This window comes from Cavia porcellus, unplaced genomic scaffold, assembly GCF_034190915.1.
Source record: "Cavia porcellus strain 051 isolate PalLab524CR breed Dunkin Hartley unplaced genomic scaffold, mCavPor4.1 scaffold_32, whole genome shotgun sequence".
NCBI classification, from domain to species: domain Eukaryota; kingdom Metazoa; phylum Chordata; class Mammalia; order Rodentia; family Caviidae; genus Cavia; species Cavia porcellus.
The window spans coordinates 21,724,100-21,743,750 of NW_026947515.1; the positions used below are offsets into that span (position 1 = coordinate 21,724,100).

The window sequence follows — 19,651 nt, forward strand, 5'->3', positions numbered from 1 at the left end:
GCCGCTGAGTTAAACACCCAGCCCCCAGGATTTTCATTTTAAAAAAGTGGAAAAGAATATGGGGCTGATTAGGGATTAGGGCTGAGAGGGCAGAGAGCCATCAGCGTGTGGGGATCAGCAGGGTGTACTCCACAGAACTCTGGATGGGAGAATCACCAAAATGGGATGGCCACGTGGACAGTGAGGACTAGGAGGGAGGGTGGCCTGTGCTGATGCCCCTGGGTGAAGGCAAGGAGGCTGGCAGCCAGGCCAGGAGCACAGAGGAAGGCAAGCAGCCAGGGAAGGAAGGGGGCCCGGGAAGCAAGGACATCAGGGAGGCAATCCAGGGCAGACAGAGGAGGCGGAGAAGCCTGGGGAGGCAGAGCAGCACCCAGGGACCAGGAAGGAAGGCAAGGAGGAGCCAGGGAGCCCAGGGAGCCTGGGAAGAAGGGGTGTCAGGGAAGCCAGGAGGGAGACTGGGGAAGCCAGCCAGGGCAGCCAGAAGAGGCAGAGAGGATAGAGGAGGCAGGGCACCCAGGGAGCTCAGGGAACCCAGAAATCCCAGACAAAGCAGGGTTTAAAGCCAGGCAGGGAACCTTGACTGAACTCTGCCCAATCTTGGAAGGCAGAGAGCCAGCGACTCAGGGACTCAGGAGAACCTCGGAGGCCTTGGATGCTGAGAGGAAGCAGGAAAGCCTCGGAGAATTCGATGTTCAGTCAGCAGACAGACTTTTCCCACTTGGAAAATTTCACCTAGGCTGTGGAATTCATGGTGCATGAACCCACAGCAGATCCAATCCAGCCTGGGGTGTGGCATGGCTGCTGGGGCGTGGCAGCCCATTGCCTCCCTAAATCCCTGCCTGTTAAGCCCAGAGGCTGGCTAAACTGCAACCCTGCGCTAATTCTAACCCAGGCCATCCTAACCCTAGCTGCCTGGGGTCCACTGGCCTGCCCTAATCCAGCACTCCTCTAGCTAAGCCTCCGGAACCAACACCCTGTTGCCACCCTACTCCACTCCCTGCATCCTGTCTGCCACTCCCAGGCAGCCCACTCACTCACTCAGTCCCCTCCACTCTGTGCCCAGCCTCCAAGAGCCCAGAGACCACAGCACAGAAACCAGAGCACAGAGCCCAGAGCCAAAAGGCAAGAATGTAAAACTTCAAAGAGCAGAGGTCCTGAGAAAAGCAAAGAAAGAGACAGAGACAGAGATGGAGAAACAGCCAGAGACAGAGATGTCCAAAGAGTTAAAGGGCCCCCCGGAGAATAGCACAGAGGGGACAGCCCAGCCAGTGGTAAATGGGAAAGGAGGGGGGGGGGATAAACTGGGGAATGAGGGATGGAGGGAGGGATCCAAAAGAGGCAAAGGGACTGAAGACAGACAGGGCAATCCCAGCAGCAAGACCCAGGCAGAGGCTTAGATTAGAATCCACTGAGCTGAGCTGAGCTGAGCTGCTGTGTGTGTTAGGCTCATGGTTGATGATCAGGGCATAGGTGTGTGTGTGTGTATGTGTGTGTGTGTGTGTGTGTGTGTGTGTGTGTGTGTGTGTGTGTGTCTGTGTGATGTTACGGTCTGTAAAAGAGTGGGGAAGGCCCCAGTTAACAGAGACATGGGTGAGGCTGCACAAACAACTGAGACCCAGCCCCAAAAAGCCCAGGGGAAGGTAAGAAAGCAGAGAGAGACTGAAAGCAGCCCAGGGAGGGAGAAAACCCGAGAGAGTGAAAAAAGACTGCAGCTCCTCCCCCTGCAAACAAAACCAGAGAGAACCCAAACTAGGCAAAGGCCAGAGGAAAGCAGAGACAGAGAAAGACAGAGAAACAGACAGAGACAGAGACAGTGACAGAGACAGAGAGACAGACAGAGAGAGTGAGGCAGAAAGAGTCTAAGGGCTCAGAGAAAGGTACAGAGAGTGTGCAGATGGGTGGTAAAAGGGACAGGACTGGGGATGAAAACAGGGAGGGATCGGAGAGAGGATCCAAAGGTGTTTGTGTAGGACAGATGTGGGAATCCCAGCAGACAGGCAGGAAGAGGAGTAGGTAGATCTGGGATCCATCAGCAGAGCTCAGCTGAGCCCTGAGTGTTAGGCTCTCGGGTGAAGATCAAGGCATAAGGGTGTGTGTGGTGTTAGGGTCTGAGAAAAAGCAGGGAGGAGAGAGTGAAAAAAGGCATAGGGCCACAAGGACAGCTGAGAGACAGCTAAAAGCAAGGCCCCTTGCACGACAAAAAGCAGAGAGAGAGAGAGAGAGACAGAGAGAGAGAGAGAGAGAGAGAGAGAGAGAGAGAGAGCAAACAGAGAGAAACGGGTCCCAAGTGGGTTCATGGATGATGATCTAGGAGTCAGTCCAATCAGGGGGCAAATGGATAGACAGACACATGTGGGGTTTATGGAGCCCAGCTGAGCAGAGCCAAGTGAAGCAGAGCAGTGCAGTGCTGAGCCGAGCTGAGCTTCATATGCCAGTTTTATAGGTGATGATCAGGACATCTGTGTGGGTTGTTAGAGTTGGGGTGTGGGTGGATGCGGGGGGAGCATGTTTGTGTTGTGAACCTGCACTCATCAGTGCCCAGTGTGAGCGCAGGAGGCTGGGAGCCAGGGAGCCAAGCCTGAACACTCTTTCTGTGTTTTTTCACGGATCTCTGGATCTGAGAACCACCAAACCAAACAGGCAGACAGGTATCCCACTGGAAATGACATTCAGCTAGAGGTTGACATGGATTTTCACTCAGCATCAGACAGACAGACAGACACCTTTCTCCTCCCGCCTCCTTTGGTGAAGTAAGAGGGCTGATTTTTGTCTCCTGTGTGAGGCAGGCCTGGGGAAGGGGCGTGGTTCACCCTGCTGGCTGGCTCCTTTTGCTGCTCTGATGGGACTTTTAAGGTGAGCCAGTGATTTCTCCATGTTTCAGGATGCTACGTTAGGAAAAGAGAAATGCAATAAATTTTTCCATGGGGAACAATTCAACTAGACTGTCAAGTTGCTTTTTGGTACAACACAGCAACTTCCTCTAGGGTGGGGTTGATTCTAATCCAGCATCTAAACTGGCATTCCTTTGTGGTGGGTGGGGGATGGAGTAGGAGGTGGGGGTTCATGTGAATAGGGGCTTCTCTAAGCCACTGGCTCCCTAATCCCAGCAGATCTCTAACCCTCACCCCTCTGGTAGACCTAACATGAACCCCCCCAGGGCCACTCCCGCAACTTAATACACTGCTCCCCAAATCCTCAACAACCACCTCCTGGCTCTAGAAGTCCTGCTGGAAGTGACTTAATTAGAATCTGACATTCATCAGTGATGGGTGGGCTCATCAGAACTAGAGGTCTTCAGTCCCCCTCCCAGTTGGAGGGTGGAACTATATGGGTCACACTAGGCTGTGCTCTACAGAGAGATTCAGTCCCTTTAGAGGGTACTGGCACTGCTCTTTCCTCAACCTCAGAGGAGGAGCCAATATCAGGCTGCTCTGTGACCCCAACAACCTTCCATTGTTAGCCCTGGAGGGTAGCTAGTGGGCATGATGCAGACCATCGTATGAGCCTGAAGGATCTATGCAGAGCCCAGGATGAAGGTAAGGGTAGGGGGAAAAGACCCCAACATTGGAGGCCCCATGGAGGCAGGCAAGACCAACAGCAGGAATTCATTCCAGGGGCTGTGCCTGCTCTCAGAAGGACCCAGGCCAGTCCTGGCACACACTGGATGCTGACCCAGCCCTATACACACACAACCCTGAGTTCCCCTACATGCAGCCCAAAGACAGAGACAGCCAACAACACGTGGCACCACCTCTCTCCTGTCTGTCATCAGACACAGCCACCGCTTGCTATGGCACCCTTGGTGGCAGGTAACAAGGTAACTCCCTTCTGATCAGACAGATAGACAGAGGGTGACAAGGCTGCAGGTTCCTCGAAGACATGGGCCCCAGGAAAATGTGCCCATCTGTGTGTCGGTACAGTTCTTCTGTCTTCACTTGCCACAGACAGGTGAACCAGTCCATGTGACCCTCACGTCCATTTGTGTGTCAGCTGTGCGGGTGCCCCCTGGTGCTCCCCGATGGCCTCCTTCCTTGGTCATAGCCTTCCTTACGAATCTCCTGACCCCTTGGCCCGAACATGTAGGAGGGCCCTGCTGGGGCAAGGCATCCCCCACACACTCACACACACGTGCACAGTAGAAACGGGCAGGATACATATCTATAGCCATCCGAGGGTCCTGGCACCACCTCAGAGGGTACTGGTGTCCAGCAGCAGCCATCAGAGATTGGTATGGAACCCAGTGGCCTCCAGTCTCCGACCTAAGCCGCAGTGCCACGTGGGAAACCTTCCCTGCACAAAGTATATGCTCTGGGATCTGAGCCTATAGATGCTCATGGTCTACACCAACAGCCAGCCCAGGTGGTCATCTGCAAAAGAGAGAGAGAGAGAAATAGCCCCCATCACTGTGTCATCAGCTTCCCTGCCTGCCACGCTCTCCTCAGATGAGACAGCGCCATCTGGTTGCTAGAGTGGACATGCACATCCTCCTCTTCTGCCCAAATGAGACAGCGCCCCTGTTGCTAAAGAGGACAGGTACATTATCCCAGAGGTACCGCCAGGGTCCAAGTTCTCTGACAACCTCCAGTCTCTTATGGATGAAAACAGAGATGGGGAAGAAACACTGGCCTCAGATGCAAGGCCACAGGCAACCCCAGAAAGATGCCAGTCCTCAGGAAAGCCAGTGTCAGAGCACCTTCCTTAGCTTCCACTGCCTAAAACCCTGACACTGAGCCTAAGCCTAAGCCTAACGCTCCCAAATGAGGTGCCGTCCTCCCTCCTGTTTCCCCCTCCAACACGGGACAGGTCCATTCCAAAAGAATGTGTCGCGTGCAGTATCTGTGATGTCTTTCTCTGCTTCTATGTCTGTCTCTGGACTTAAGAATCTTCCACTGTGGCTGGGTTCGCAAGCTTTGCCCTCTGGTGGCCAAAACATGGAACAGGCGGCAGCATCTGAGTGAACTGGAAAGTGACAGAGTCTCTGAAGGAGAGAATCCCAAAAGACATCCTGATACTGTTCCAAACAATTTGGCTCGAATCTTTCAGTCATTTTCAGTTGACCCACACCTGAATCCTGCTTCTTTGGGTGAGAAGGTTTCCATGTTTTTGTCAATCTGTAGGTACCACAGCTCATTCTAGATTTCCGATGGGACTTGTATTCTGAGTCACCTTCCATTTTCTTGGGTCAAATTCAGGGCACTAGTAAAATGAAATTCTGGGCTTGTTGCTGATGCTGTCAGTTATGCCAAGCTACAACATGGGTCAGAGAGCAAAGAGATGCAAAAGATCTGAAGTGAGTTCGTGAATGACAGACACACAGAGGAATCCGAGCAGCAGGATGGATGCATTTGCAGTCCAGTGAGATGAGCTGAGCTTAGCTGGCCTGCACTGAGTGACCACCACTGGCCTGGATCACTGGTTTCCAAAGTCTCAGAGAGTCGCTGGTCAGCCTGGAGCCAGCAAAAAATATCACAAAGACTTTGAACAGTGAACCACCAGAAGGAAAGATGTCCTCCTGCAAAGGATTTAGCGAGAGTCTGACACCCAGTCAGACAGACAGACAGACAGACAGACAGACAGACACCTGACCTGTGTGTCTTCTGCTTCCTGGGTGGAGTGAGTGAGTTGATTTTACTCTCCTGCGTGTGGTTAAGGCTCATTCTGCTTTTCTCATGGGACTTCGGCCCTACCTTTCTCCCCAAGTGTGGATCGTCCATATTTCACAAGGGTTTTTCACCCAGAACCGCCAGCAAAATACAGACAGATATCCTGTCACAAAAGTGAGAGAGAGAGAGAGAGAGAGAGAGAGAGAGAGAGAGAGACAAAGAGAGACAGAGAGAGAGATAGAGAGAGAGCGAGAGAGAGAGAGAGAGAGAGCGAGTCTTACATCAATATTTGGGGTGGCATGTGTCTGTTAGCGTGAGGAACTAGGATTGTGCGTGTGTATGTATCTATTAGGATGAGTCTGGTGAGTGGGACATTGTGTGTGTGTTACTGTGAGTTGGTATGATTTTAGGGTGAGGGTGGGAAACGTGGCTTGTGTGTGTGTTTTAGTGTGAAGTAGGAGAAGGAGCCAGCTTGTGTTTTCCGAATGAGCCCATGGAACGGGGCATGTGTGTATATTTAGCATGAGCTTTGGGTAGACGGCTTGTGTGTGTTTTGAGGGTGAGCCCAGGGATTCTGGCATGTGTGAGCATATTAGGGTGAAGTTCAGGAGCGGGGAATGTGTGTGTTTTCAAGCTGAGTGTAGGAAACCGGGCATGTGTGTGTGTTTTTGGGGTGAAATGCGACCAATCTGACGTCTCAGGAACCCAGCTACTCCCTCGGAGCACTGACAGGTCACCCTGAAGCCTGAAATCCTAACCCTAACCCTTTTCTCAAACAGTAACACAAAGCCTAACTCGAACCCTAGCCCTAACCCCGCCTTGCTTGTCCTCCCTCCCATGGCTAACTCAAAATCATGGCATTTGGGTTCATCACTGGTAGACAGGCAGACAGACAGACAGACAGACAGACAGGCAGACACACACACACACACAGACACACACACACACAGACACACACACACAGCAGATTCCAAGCTGCTTACATTGACAGGCTTTGGAATATCTTATTAGCTGAGCTGGGAAACCTCCCACCTGCACACCAGGACACCCCCTCTTCCACATGTGTTGGAGTCAGACACTGAAACCCACGACCCTTGGCTGGCCCCAGAACCAACCGGGACTGAGCAGAGGAATGAAAGGAGGGAGGGACAGAGGGACAGATGGACCATGGTCTTTTAGTGGTCCTTCCTTCTTCCTTCCTTCCTTCCTTCTTTCCTTCCTTCCTTCCTTCCTTCCTTCCTTCCTTCCTTCCTTCCTTTCTTCCTTCCTTCTTTCCTCCCTTCCTTCCTCCCTTGCTTCTGGTCAAATAAGGGGCATGTTGGGAGTTGGAGACCAGCCTAGGCTCCAAAGGGAGCTCAAGGCCAGGCCAAATTGCATCCCTAGAGACCCTGGCTCAAGAAGCGAAAAAAATTAAAAATAAAACACATAAAAGACACAAAAACATAAATCCTTTATAAATGATGGGGGAAGTGTGGTTCGAAAGGCCATGGCACCGAGCATTTCTGAGGCGGCGTGGCTGGCAGGATTCCAGTGTATTAAACTGGTGACCTCCCATTTGAAGTGTGGGCACAGGGACCGCTGAGCCAGAGGCCCAGAAGGTTCATGGCTGACTTCCGTTTTTGAATAGAGACAGAGACAGGTGCAGGTTGTCTGTCTGTCTGGCTACACTCCCTCCCTTGTGGGCTAAATGCATCAGCGCTGGCCCCCAGACCACTCCTGAGCCCCTTTCTCTGCCACATGTGGGAAACAGGCAGGGAGACAGACCAGCTGAAATGGGAGGGGACGGGATGGGAGGTTTGAACTCACATGCAAATTAAAAAGTGACCCCGGACTTAGTCACATCCAGCTCCCACCTCCACCAGCAGCACCCACCGCTCCTTCCTTCCATCTCTGGCTCATCCAGGCTCAGTTCCGAGGGCCCAAACTCCACTCCACACATCTCTCCCTAATTCACCATCAATCCCAAGAGGCTAATGCCCCCACCCTTCCACCCCTTCCCCTGGTCTTGGTGCCTAGGATTGGGGTGGGGGCCCCGAGTTTCTGTCCATCTGTGGTTCCAGCATCAGTATTGAGGAGAGAAGGAGGAGGAGGAGGGAGAAGAATGAAAGGAGGTGAGAGCCGGGGGTGAAATGGAGTGGAGCGCTGGAAAGGCAGAAGCAGCCAGCCACCACCGTGGTCCAAGCAAACAAACCCCAAAACATCAGAGAGCAGGCAGAGTGAGGAGAGAGGAGAGAGGAGGGAGGGGAAAGCACAGAGAGAGAGAGAGACAGAGGGAGAGAGAGAGCAAGCCTGGTGAGGGAGAAAGGAGGAGGGCAGAGGTCCAAAAATGGGCGGGGTGGAGGGACTGATGAATGGAGACAGTGATGATTCTCCCTTTATTGGTTCTTCTGTTCATACATTCCTTCATTCGTTCATTCACTCATTCATTCACTTATTCGTCCCTTGGTTTGCAGGGAGCCTTTCTTTGTTCCTTCCCTTCCTTCCATCTTTATGGGTGAAAGTCAGATGGCTGCCCTGGAGCCTGGTGGGTGTGTGGCCCTAAGAGGCACAGAGGAGAGGCATGAAGGATCCCAGGGCTGGAAGGAAGGGCCCTGCCTACGTGGCAGAGGCTACAATAGCCTGGCAAGAGGGCAGCCCAGAACGTGACCCCTCCACAATGCACGGGGGTGGGGGGGGTGGGGGAGGCTGCTCAAGAACCCTCACCTGGCTGTGCTGTGGTGTGTGCTGGATGGCTGTGGTCCCCCTCATCTCCTCTTGCTCATCGTCGTGGGGTCCTGGAAGGCAGGAAGGCCAGCAGGCAGTCAGGCAGGCAGGCAGGTAGGAGCTTCCAGCAGAGCCGGCAGCTTGGAGCTGGGAGGCTGCAGCTGGGGGGGCCAGAGCCCTGAGCCCAGAGAGCTGGGTTCCAGGAACCTGGAGGAAGGCAATGAGCAAGGGTTGAGCAAAGGGTGGGCCAGCGGGTGGCCCAGTAAGTGACCCCAGCACCACACACCACAAAACATCATGGGGGCCCCCAGGCACAAGGACCCTCACCTTGCTGGCTGTCTGGTGGACAGCTGTTGTCCGCCTCAACTCATCGTGGCCCGCATCATCACGGGGTCCTGGAGGGCAGGCAGGCTGGCAGGAGGGAGGAAATGCATGGTGAGCCAGGATCCAGGAGCTGGGAGTGCCAAGTCCCAGGAACCTGGAGGAAAACATGGAGCCAGTGAAGGCTGAGCTGGGGAGGGCAGGGGAGAGGCCCAGAACTCCACCGCACCACTATACACCCCTCCACGGGGGGCAGGCGGGCGGCTCAGTCCAGTGACCCTCACCTCACTCGATGCATGGCAGATGGCTGTTGTCCCCATCTCTTCTTGGTCCGCATTGTCATGGGGTCCCTGAAGTCAGGCAGGTAGCCAGGCAAGCAGGCAGAGCTCCTGGGAGAGCTGGGAGCCAGGAGCTGGGCCAGCAAGAGGGGTCCTGGGAACCTGGAGGGGAATGGAGAGAGAAAGCAGGGAAGGGGAGCTCTGGAGGGCCAGCCAGAGGTCTGGCTGTGTGGGCTGGTTAACTCCTGCTGCATGGTGTCTGGTGCCTGAGCTTGTTAAGGCTTGAGGTCAGTCAGGGAGAATGCATGGGAAACCCTGGAGCCCAGGAGCCCAAGATCTGGCCACGCCCGTGCAGCCCAGCTAATCCCTCCATGCTGGCTGCAGATCCCATCAACCTGGCCCCTAATCCTTTCATCTCCTCCTGTGGCACCACCCTGGTGTCCCGGAAGTCCCCTTTCCCTTCACTCACTTCCTGGCTCGCTCATTGGCTGAGGAGGAGGATGGCATTATGGGGTGGACTCAGGATTTCAGAGGCAGGGTTTTCATTTCATTTTTTTTTCTTGGTCTTTTTCATTTTTATCTGTACCGGGGATCGAATTCAGGACCCCCTGCTTGCAAGGCAGGTGTTTATGCCGCTGAGTTAAACACCCAGCCCCCAGGATTTTCATTTTAAAAAAGTGGAAAAGAATATGGGGCTGATTAGGGATTAGGGCTGAGAGGGCAGAGAGCCATCAGCGTGTGGGGATCAGCAGGGTGTACTCCACAGAACTCTGGATGGGAGAATCACCAAAATGGGATGGCCACGTGGACAGTGAGGACTAGGAGGGAGGGTGGCCTGTGCTGATGCCCCTGGGTGAAGGCAAGGAGGCTGGCAGCCAGGCCAGGAGCACAGAGGAAGGCAAGCAGCCAGGGAAGGAAGGGGGCCCGGGAAGCAAGGACATCAGGGAGGCAATCCAGGGCAGACAGAGGAGGCGGAGAAGCCTGGGGAGGCAGAGCAGCACCCAGGGACCAGGAAGGAAGGCAAGGAGGAGCCAGGGAGCCCAGGGAGCCTGGGAAGAAGGGGTGCCAGGGAAGCCAGGAGGGAGACTGGGGAAGCCAGCCAGGGCAGCCAGAAGAGGCAGAGAGGATAGAGGAGGCAGGGCACCCAGGGAGCTCAGGGAACCCAGAAATCCCAGACAAAGCAGGGTTTAAAGCCAGGCAGGGAACCTTGACTGAACTCTGCCCAATCTTGGAAATCAGAGAGCCAGGGACTCAGGGACACAGGAGAACCTCGGAGGCCTTGGATGCTGAGAGGAAGCAGGAAAGCCTCGGAGAATTCGATGTTCAGTCAGCAGACAGACTTTTCCCACTTGGAAAATTTCACCTAGGCTGTGGAATTCATGGTGCATGAACCCACAGCAGATCCAATCCAGCCTGGGGTGTGGCATGGCTGCTGGGGCGTGGCAGCCCATTGCCTCCCTAAATCCCTGCCTGTTAAGCCCAGAGGCTGGCTAAACTGCAACCCTGCGCTAATTCTAACCCAGGCCATCCTAACCCTAGCTGCCTGGGGTCCACTGGCCTGCCCTAATCCAGCACTCCTCTAGCTAAGCCTCCGGAACCAACACCCTGTTGCCACCCTACTCCACTCCCTGCATCCTGTCTGCCACTCCCAGGCAGCCCACTCACTCACTCAGTCCCCTCCACTCTGTGCCCAGCCTCCAAGAGCCCAGAGACCACAGCACAGAAACCAGAGCACAGAGCCCAGAGCCAAAAGGCAAGAATGTAAAACTTCAAAGAGCAGAGGTCCTGAGAAAAGCAAAGAAAGAGACAGAGACAGAGATGGAGAAACAGCCAGAGACAGAGATGTCCAAAGAGTTAAAGGGCCCCCCGGAGAATAGCACAGAGGGGACAGCCCAGCCAGTGGTAAATGGGAAAGGAGGGGGGGGGATAAACTGGGGAATGAGGGATGGAGGGAGGGATCCAAAAGAGGCAAAGGGACTGAAGACAGACAGGGCAATCCCAGCAGCAAGACCCAGGCAGAGGCTTAGATTAGAATCCACTGAGCTGAGCTGAGCTGAGCTGCTGTGTGTGTTAGGCTCATGGTTGATGATCAGGGCATAGGTGTGTGTGTGTGTATGTGTGTGTGTGTGTGTGTGTGTGTGTGTGTGTGTGTGTGTGTGTGTGTCTGTGTGATGTTACGGTCTGTAAAAGAGTGGGGAAGGCCCCAGTTAACAGAGACATGGGTGAGGCTGCACAAACAACTGAGACCCAGCCCCAAAAAGCCCAGGGGAAGGTAAGAAAGCAGAGAGAGACTGAAAGCAGCCCAGGGAGGGAGAAAACCCGAGAGAGTGAAAAAAGACTGCAGCTCCTCCCCCTGCAAACAAAACCAGAGAGAACCCAAACTAGGCAAAGGCCAGAGGAAAGCAGAGACAGAGAAAGACAGAGAAACAGACAGAGACAGAGACAGTGACAGAGACAGAGAGACAGACAGAGAGAGTGAGGCAGAAAGAGTCTAAGGGCTCAGAGAAAGGTACAGAGAGTGTGCAGATGGGTGGTAAAAGGGACAGGACTGGGGATGAAAACAGGGAGGGATCGGAGAGAGGATCCAAAGGTGTTTGTGTAGGACAGATGTGGGAATCCCAGCAGACAGGCAGGAAGAGGAGTAGGTAGATCTGGGATCCATCAGCAGAGCTCAGCTGAGCCCTGAGTGTTAGGCTCTCGGGTGAAGATCAAGGCATAAGGGTGTGTGTGGTGTTAGGGTCTGAGAAAAAGCAGGGAGGAGAGAGTGAAAAAAGGCATAGGGCCACAAGGACAGCTGAGAGACAGCTAAAAGCAAGGCCCCTTGCACGACAAAAAGCAGAGAGAGAGAGAGAGAGAGAGAGAGAGAGAGAGAGAGAGAGAGAGAGAGAGAGAGCAAACAGAGAGAAACGGGTCCCAAGTGGGTTCATGGATGATGATCTAGGAGTCAGTCCAATCAGGGGGCAAATGGATAGACAGACACATGTGGGGTTTATGGAGCCCAGCTGAGCAGAGCCAAGTGAAGCAGAGCAGTGCAGTGCTGAGCCGAGCTGAGCTTCATATGCCAGTTTTATAGGTGATGATCAGGACATCTGTGTGGGTTGTTAGAGTTGGGGTGTGGGTGGATGCGGGGGGAGCATGTTTGTGTTGTGAACCTGCACTCATCAGTGCCCAGTGTGAGCGCAGGAGGCTGGGAGCCAGGGAGCCAAGCCTGAACACTCTTTCTGTGTTTTTTCACGGATCTCTGGATCTGAGAACCACCAAACCAAACAGGCAGACAGGTATCCCACTGGAAATGACATTCAGCTAGAGGTTGACATGGATTTTCACTCAGCATCAGACAGACAGACAGACACCTTTCTCCTCCCGCCTCCTTTGGTGAAGTAAGAGGGCTGATTTTTGTCTCCTGTGTGAGGCAGGCCTGGGGAAGGGGCGTGGTTCACCCTGCTGGCTGGCTCCTTTTGCTGCTCTGATGGGACTTTTAAGGTGAGCCAGTGATTTCTCCATGTTTCAGGATGCTACGTTAGGAAAAGAGAAATGCAATAAATTTTTCCATGGGGAACAATTCAACTAGACTGTCAAGTTGCTTTTTGGTACAACACAGCAACTTCCTCTAGGGTGGGGTTGATTCTAATCCAGCATCTAAACTGGCATTCCTTTGTGGTGGGTGGGGGATGGAGTAGGAGGTGGGGGTTCATGTGAATAGGGGCTTCTCTAAGCCACTGGCTCCCTAATCCCAGCAGATCTCTAACCCTCACCCCTCTGGTAGACCTAACATGAACCCCCCCAGGGCCACTCCCGCAACTTAATACACTGCTCCCCAAATCCTCAACAACCACCTCCTGGCTCTAGAAGTCCTGCTGGAAGTGACTTAATTAGAATCTGACATTCATCAGTGATGGGTGGGCTCATCAGAACTAGAGGTCTTCAGTCCCCCTCCCAGTTGGAGGGTGGAACTATATGGGTCACACTAGGCTGTGCTCTACAGAGAGATTCAGTCCCTTTAGAGGGTACTGGCACTGCTCTTTCCTCAACCTCAGAGGAGGAGCCAATATCAGGCTGCTCTGTGACCCCAACAACCTTCCATTGTTAGCCCTGGAGGGTAGCTAGTGGGCATGATGCAGACCATCGTATGAGCCTGAAGGATCTATGCAGAGCCCAGGATGAAGGTAAGGGTAGGGGGAAAAGACCCCAACATTGGAGGCCCCATGGAGGCAGGCAAGACCAACAGCAGGAATTCATTCCAGGGGCTGTGCCTGCTCTCAGAAGGACCCAGGCCAGTCCTGGCACACACTGGATGCTGACCCAGCCCTATACACACACAACCCTGAGTTCCCCTACATGCAGCCCAAAGACAGAGACAGCCAACAACACGTGGCACCACCTCTCTCCTGTCTGTCATCAGACACAGCCACCGCTTGCTATGGCACCCTTGGTGGCAGGTAACAAGGTAACTCCCTTCTGATCAGACAGATAGACAGAGGGTGACAAGGCTGCAGGTTCCTCGAAGACATGGGCCCCAGGAAAATGTGCCCATCTGTGTGTCGGTACAGTTCTTCTGTCTTCACTTGCCACAGACAGGTGAACCAGTCCATGTGACCCTCACGTCCATTTGTGTGTCAGCTGTGCGGGTGCCCCCTGGTGCTCCCCGATGGCCTCCTTCCTTGGTCATAGCCTTCCTTACGAATCTCCTGACCCCTTGGCCCGAACATGTAGGAGGGCCCTGCTGGGGCAAGGCATCCCCCACACACTCACACACACGTGCACAGTAGAAACGGGCAGGATACATATCTATAGCCATCCGAGGGTCCTGGCACCACCTCAGAGGGTACTGGTGTCCAGCAGCAGCCATCAGAGATTGGTATGGAACCCAGTGGCCTCCAGTCTCCGACCTAAGCCGCAGTGCCACGTGGGAAACCTTCCCTGCACAAAGTATATGCTCTGGGATCTGAGCCTATAGATGCTCATGGTCTACACCAACAGCCAGCCCAGGTGGTCATCTGCAAAAGAGAGAGAGAGAGAAATAGCCCCCATCACTGTGTCATCAGCTTCCCTGCCTGCCACGCTCTCCTCAGATGAGACAGCGCCATCTGGTGGCTAGAGTGGACATGCACATCCTCCTCTTCTGCCCAAATGAGACAGCGCCCCTGTTGGCTAAAGAGGACAGGTACATTATCCCAGAGGTACCGCCAGGGTCCAAGTTCTCTGACAACCTCCAGTCTCTTATGGATGAAAACAGAGATGGGGAAGAAACACTGGCCTCAGATGCAAGGCCACAGGCAACCCCAGAAAGATGCCAGTCCTCAGGAAAGCCAGTGTCAGAGCACCTTCCTTAGCTTCCACTGCCTAAAACCCTGACACTGAGCCTAAGCCTAAGCCTAACGCTCCCAAATGAGGTGCCGTCCTCCCTCCTGTTTCCCCCTCCAACACGGGACAGGTCCATTCCAAAAGAATGTGTCGCGTGCAGTATCTGTGATGTCTTTCTCTGCTTCTATGTCTGTCTCTGGACTTAAGAATCTTCCACTGTGGCTGGGTTCGCAAGCTTTGCCCTCTGGTGGCCAAAACATGGAACAGGCGGCAGCATCTGAGTGAACTGGAAAGTGACAGAGTCTCTGAAGGAGAGAATCCCAAAAGACATCCTGATACTGTTCCAAACAATTTGGCTCGAATCTTTCAGTCATTTTCAGTTGACCCACACCTGAATCCTGCTTCTTTGGGTGAGAAGGTTTCCATGTTTTTGTCAATCTGTAGGTACCACAGCTCATTCTAGATTTCCGATGGGACTTGTATTCTGAGTCACCTTCCATTTTCTTGGGTCAAATTCAGGGCACTAGTAAAATGAAATTCTGGGCTTGTTGCTGATGCTGTCAGTTATGCCAAGCTACAACATGGGTCAGAGAGCAAAGAGATGCAAAAGATCTGAAGTGAGTTCGTGAATGACAGACACACAGAGGAATCCGAGCAGCAGGATGGATGCATTTGCAGTCCAGTGAGATGAGCTGAGCTTAGCTGGCCTGCACTGAGTGACCACCACTGGCCTGGATCACTGGTTTCCAAAGTCTCAGAGAGTCGCTGGTCAGCCTGGAGCCAGCAAAAAATATCACAAAGACTTTGAACAGTGAACCACCAGAAGGAAAGATGTCCTCCTGCAAAGGATTTAGCGAGAGTCTGACACCCAGTCAGACAGACAGACAGACAGACAGACAGACAGACACACACCTGACCTGTGTGTCTTCTGCTTCCTGGGTGGAGTGAGTGAGTTGATTTTACTCTCCTGCGGGTGGTTAAGGCTCATTCTGCTTTTCTCATGGGACTTCGGCCCTACCTTTCTCCCCAAGTGTGGATCGTCCATATTTCACAAGGGTTTTTCACCCAGAACCGCCAGCAAAATACAGACAGATATCCTGTCACAAAAGTGAGAGAGAGAGAGAGAGAGAGAGAGAGAGAGAGAGAGAGAGACAAAGAGAGACAGAGAGAGAGATAGAGAGAGAGCGAGAGAGAGAGAGAGAGAGAGAGAGCGAGTCTTACATCAATATTTGGGGTGGCATGTGTCTGTTAGCGTGAGGAACTAGGATTGTGCGTGTGTATGTATCTATTAGGATGAGTCTGGTGAGTGGGACATTGTGTGTGTGTTACTGTGAGTTGGTATGATTTTAGGGTGAGGGTGGGAAACGTGGCTTGTGTGTGTGTTTTAGTGTGAAGTAGGAGAAGGAGCCAGCTTGTGTTTTCCGAATGAGCCCATGGAACGGGGCATGTGTGTATATTTAGCATGAGCTTTGGGTAGACGGCTTGTGTGTGTTTTGAGGGTGAGCCCAGGGATTCTGGCATGTGTGAGCATATTAGGGTGAAGTTCAGGAGCGGGGAATGTGTGTGTTTTCAAGCTGAGTGTAGGAAACCGGGCATGTGTGTGTGTTTTTGGGGTGAAATGCGACCAATCTGACGTCTCAGGAACCCAGCTACTCCCTCGGAGCACTGACAGGTCACCCTGAAGCCTGAAATCCTAACCCTAACCCTTTTCTCAAACAGTAACACAAAGCCTAACTCGAACCCTAGCCCTAACCCCGCCTTGCTTGTCCTCCCTCCCATGGCTAACTCAAAATCATGGCATTTGGGTTCATCACTGGTAGACAGGCAGACAGACAGACAGACAGACAGACAGGCAGACACACACACACACACAGACACACACACACACAGACACACACACACAGCAGATTCCAAGCTGCTTACATTGACAGGCTTTGGAATATCTTATTAGCTGAGCTGGGAAACCTCCCACCTGCACACCAGGACACCCCCTCTTCCACATGTGTTGGAGTCAGACACTGAAACCCACGACCCTTGGCTGGCCCCAGAACCAACCGGGACTGAGCAGAGGAATGAAAGGAGGGAGGGACAGAGGGACAGATGGACCATGGTCTTTTAGTGGTCCTTCCTTCTTCCTTCCTTCCTTCCTTCCTTCCTTCCTTCCTTCCTTCCTTCCTTTCTTCCTTCCTTCTTTCCTCCCTTCCTTCCTCCCTTGCTTCTGGTCAAATAAGGGGCATGTTGGGAGTTGGAGACCAGCCTAGGCTCCAAAGGGAGCTCAAGGCCAGGCCAAATTGCATCCCTAGAGACCCTGGCTCAAGAAGCGAAAAAAATTAAAAATAAAACACATAAAAGACACAAAAACATAAATCCTTTATAAATGATGGGGGAAGTGTGGTTCGAAAGGCCATGGCACCGAGCATTTCTGAGGCGGCGTGGCTGGCAGGATTCCAGTGTATTAAACTGGTGACCTCCCATTTGAAGTGTGGGCACAGGGACCGCTGAGCCAGAGGCCCAGAAGGTTCATGGCTGACTTCCGTTTTTGAATAGAGACAGAGACAGGTGCAGGTTGTCTGTCTGTCTGGCTACACTCCCTCCCTTGTGGGCTAAATGCATCAGCGCTGGCCCCCAGACCACTCCTGAGCCCCTTTCTCTGCCACATGTGGGAAACAGGCAGGGAGACAGACCAGCTGAAATGGGAGGGGACGGGATGGGAGGTTTGAACTCACATGCAAATTAAAAAGTGACCCCGGACTTAGTCACATCCAGCTCCCACCTCCACCAGCAGCACCCACCGCTCCTTCCTTCCATCTCTGGCTCATCCAGGCTCAGTTCCGAGGGCCCAAACTCCACTCCACACATCTCTCCCTAATTCACCATCAATCCCAAGAGGCTAATGCCCCACCCTTCCACCCCTTCCCCTGGTCTTGGTGCCTAGGATTGGGGTGGGGGCCCCGAGTTTCTGTCCATCTGTGGTTCCAGCATCAGTATTGAGGAGAGAAGGAGGAGGAGGAGGGAGAAGAATGAAAGGAGGTGAGAGCCGGGGGTGAAATGGAGTGGAGCGCTGGAAAGGCAGAAGCAGCCAGCCACCACCGTGGTCCAAGCAAACAAACCCCAAAACATCAGAGAGCAGGCAGAGTGAGGAGAGAGGAGAGAGGAGGGAGGGGAAAGCACAGAGAGAGAGAGAGACAGAGGGAGAGAGAGAGCAAGCCTGGTGAGGGAGAAAGGAGGAGGGCAGAGGTCCAAAAATGGGCGGGGTGGAGGGACTGATGAATGGAGACAGTGATGATTCTCCCTTTATTGGTTCTTCTGTTCATACATTCCTTCATTCGTTCATTCACTCATTCATTCACTTATTCGTCCCTTGGTTTGCAGGGAGCCTTTCTTTGTTCCTTCCCTTCCTTCCATCTTTATGGGTGAAAGTCAGATGGCTGCCCTGGAGCCTGGTGGGTGTGTGGCCCTAAGAGGCACAGAGGAGAGGCATGAAGGATCCCAGGGCTGGAAGGAAGGGCCCTGCCTACGTGGCAGAGGCTACAATAGCCTGGCAAGAGGGCAGCCCAGAACGTGACCCCTCCACAATGCACGGGGGTGGGGGGGGTGGGGGAGGCTGCTCAAGAACCCTCACCTGGCTGTGCTGTGGTGTGTGCTGGATGGCTGTGGTCCCCCTCATCTCCTCTTGCTCATCGTCGTGGGGTCCTGGAAGGCAGGAAGGCCAGCAGGCAGTCAGGCAGGCAGGCAGGTAGGAGCTTCCAGCAGAGCCGGCAGCTTGGAGCTGGGAGGCTGCAGCTGGGGGGGCCAGAGCCCTGAGCCCAGAGAGCTGGGTTCCAGGAACCTGGAGGAAGGCAATGAGCAAGGGTTGAGCAAAGGGTGGGCCAGCGGGTGGCCCAGTAAGTGACCCCAGCACCACACACCACAAAACATCATGGGGGCCCCCAGGCACAAGGACCCTCACCTTGCTGGCTGTCTGGTGGACAGCTGTTGTCCGCCTCAACTCATCGTGGCCCGCATCATCACGGGGTCCTGGAGGGCAGGCAGGCTGGCAGGAGGGAGGAGATGCATGGTGAGCCAGGATCCAGGAGCTGGGAGTGCCAAGTCCCAGGAACCTGGAGGAAAACATGGAGCCAGTGAAGGCTGAGCTGGGGAGGGCAGGGGAGAGGCCCAGAACTCCACCGCACCACTATACACCCCTCCACGGGGGGCAGGCGGGCGGCTCAGTCCAGTGACCCTCACCTCACTCGATGCATGGCAGATGGCTGTTGTCCCCATCTCTTCTTGGTCCGCATTGTCATGGGGTCCCTGAAGTCAGGCAGGTAGCCAGGCAAGCAGGCAGAGCTCCTGGGAGAGCTGGGAGCCAGGAGCTGGGCCAGCAAGAGGGGTCCTGGGAACCTGGAGGGGAATGGAGAGAGAAAGCAGGGAAGGGGAGCTCTGGAGGGCCAGCCAGAGGTCTGGCTGTGTGGGCTGGTTAACTCCTGCTGCATGGTGTCTGGTGCCTGAGCTTGTTAAGGCTTGAGGTCAGTCAGGGAGAATGCATGGGAAACCCTGGAGCCCAGGAGCCCAAGATCTGGCCACGCCCGTGCAGCCCAGCTAATCCCTCCATGCTGGCTGCAGATCCCATCAACCTGGCCCCTAATCCTTTCATCTCCTCCTGTGGCACCACCCTGGTGTCCCGGAAGTCCCCTTTCCCTTCACTCACTTCCTGGCTCGCTCATTGGCTGAGGAGGAGGATGGCATTATGGGGTGGACTCAGGATTTCAGAGGCAGGGTTTTCATTTCATTTTTTTTTCTTGGTCTTTTTCATTTTTATCTGTACCGGGGATCGAATTCAGGACCCCCTGCTTGCAAGGCAGGTGTTTATGCCGCTGAGTTAAACACCCAGCCCCCAGGATTTTCATTTTAAAAAAGTGGAAAAGAATATGGGGCTGATTAGGGATTAGGGCTGAGAGGGCAGAGAGCCATCAGCGTGTGGGGATCAGCAGGGTGTACTCCACAGAACTCTGGATGGGAGAATCACCAAAATGGGATGGCCACGTGGACAGTGAGGACTAGGAGGGAGGGTGGCCTGTGCTGATGCCCCTGGGTGAAGGCAAGGAGGCTGGCAGCCAGGCCAGGAGCACAGAGGAAGGCAAGCAGCCAGGGAAGGAAGGGGGCCCGGGAAGCAAGGACATCAGGGAGGCAATCCAGGGCAGACAGAGGAGGCGGAGAAGCCTGGGGAGGCAGAGCAGCACCCAGGGACCAGGAAGGAAGGCAAGGAGGAGCCAGGGAGCCCAGGGAGCCTGGGAAGAAGGGGTGCCAGGGAAGCCAGGAGGGAGACTGGGGAAGCCAGCCAGGGCAGCCAGAAGAGGCAGAGAGGATAGAGGAGGCAGGGCACCCAGGGAGCTCAGGGAACCCAGAAATCCCAGACAAAGCAGGGTTTAAAGCCAGGCAGGGAACCTTGACTGAACTCTG

General features: G+C 54.1%; 1 long non-coding RNA gene across 1 annotated transcript; it reads right to left on the reverse strand.

Moving 5' to 3' along the window:
- Window positions 1–8,735: 8,735 nt before the first annotated feature.
- LOC134474304 (uncharacterized) lies at window positions 8,736–19,646 on the reverse strand. Its single transcript, XR_010045049.1, has 5 exons — window positions 18,437–19,646; window positions 18,159–18,309; window positions 17,832–18,038; window positions 8,912–13,902; window positions 8,736–8,784 (listed from the first exon to the last, which is right to left on the reverse strand). It is a non-coding gene; the product is annotated as an uncharacterized LOC134474304 (long non-coding RNA).
- Between the last annotated feature and the right edge of the window lie 5 nt (window positions 19,647–19,651).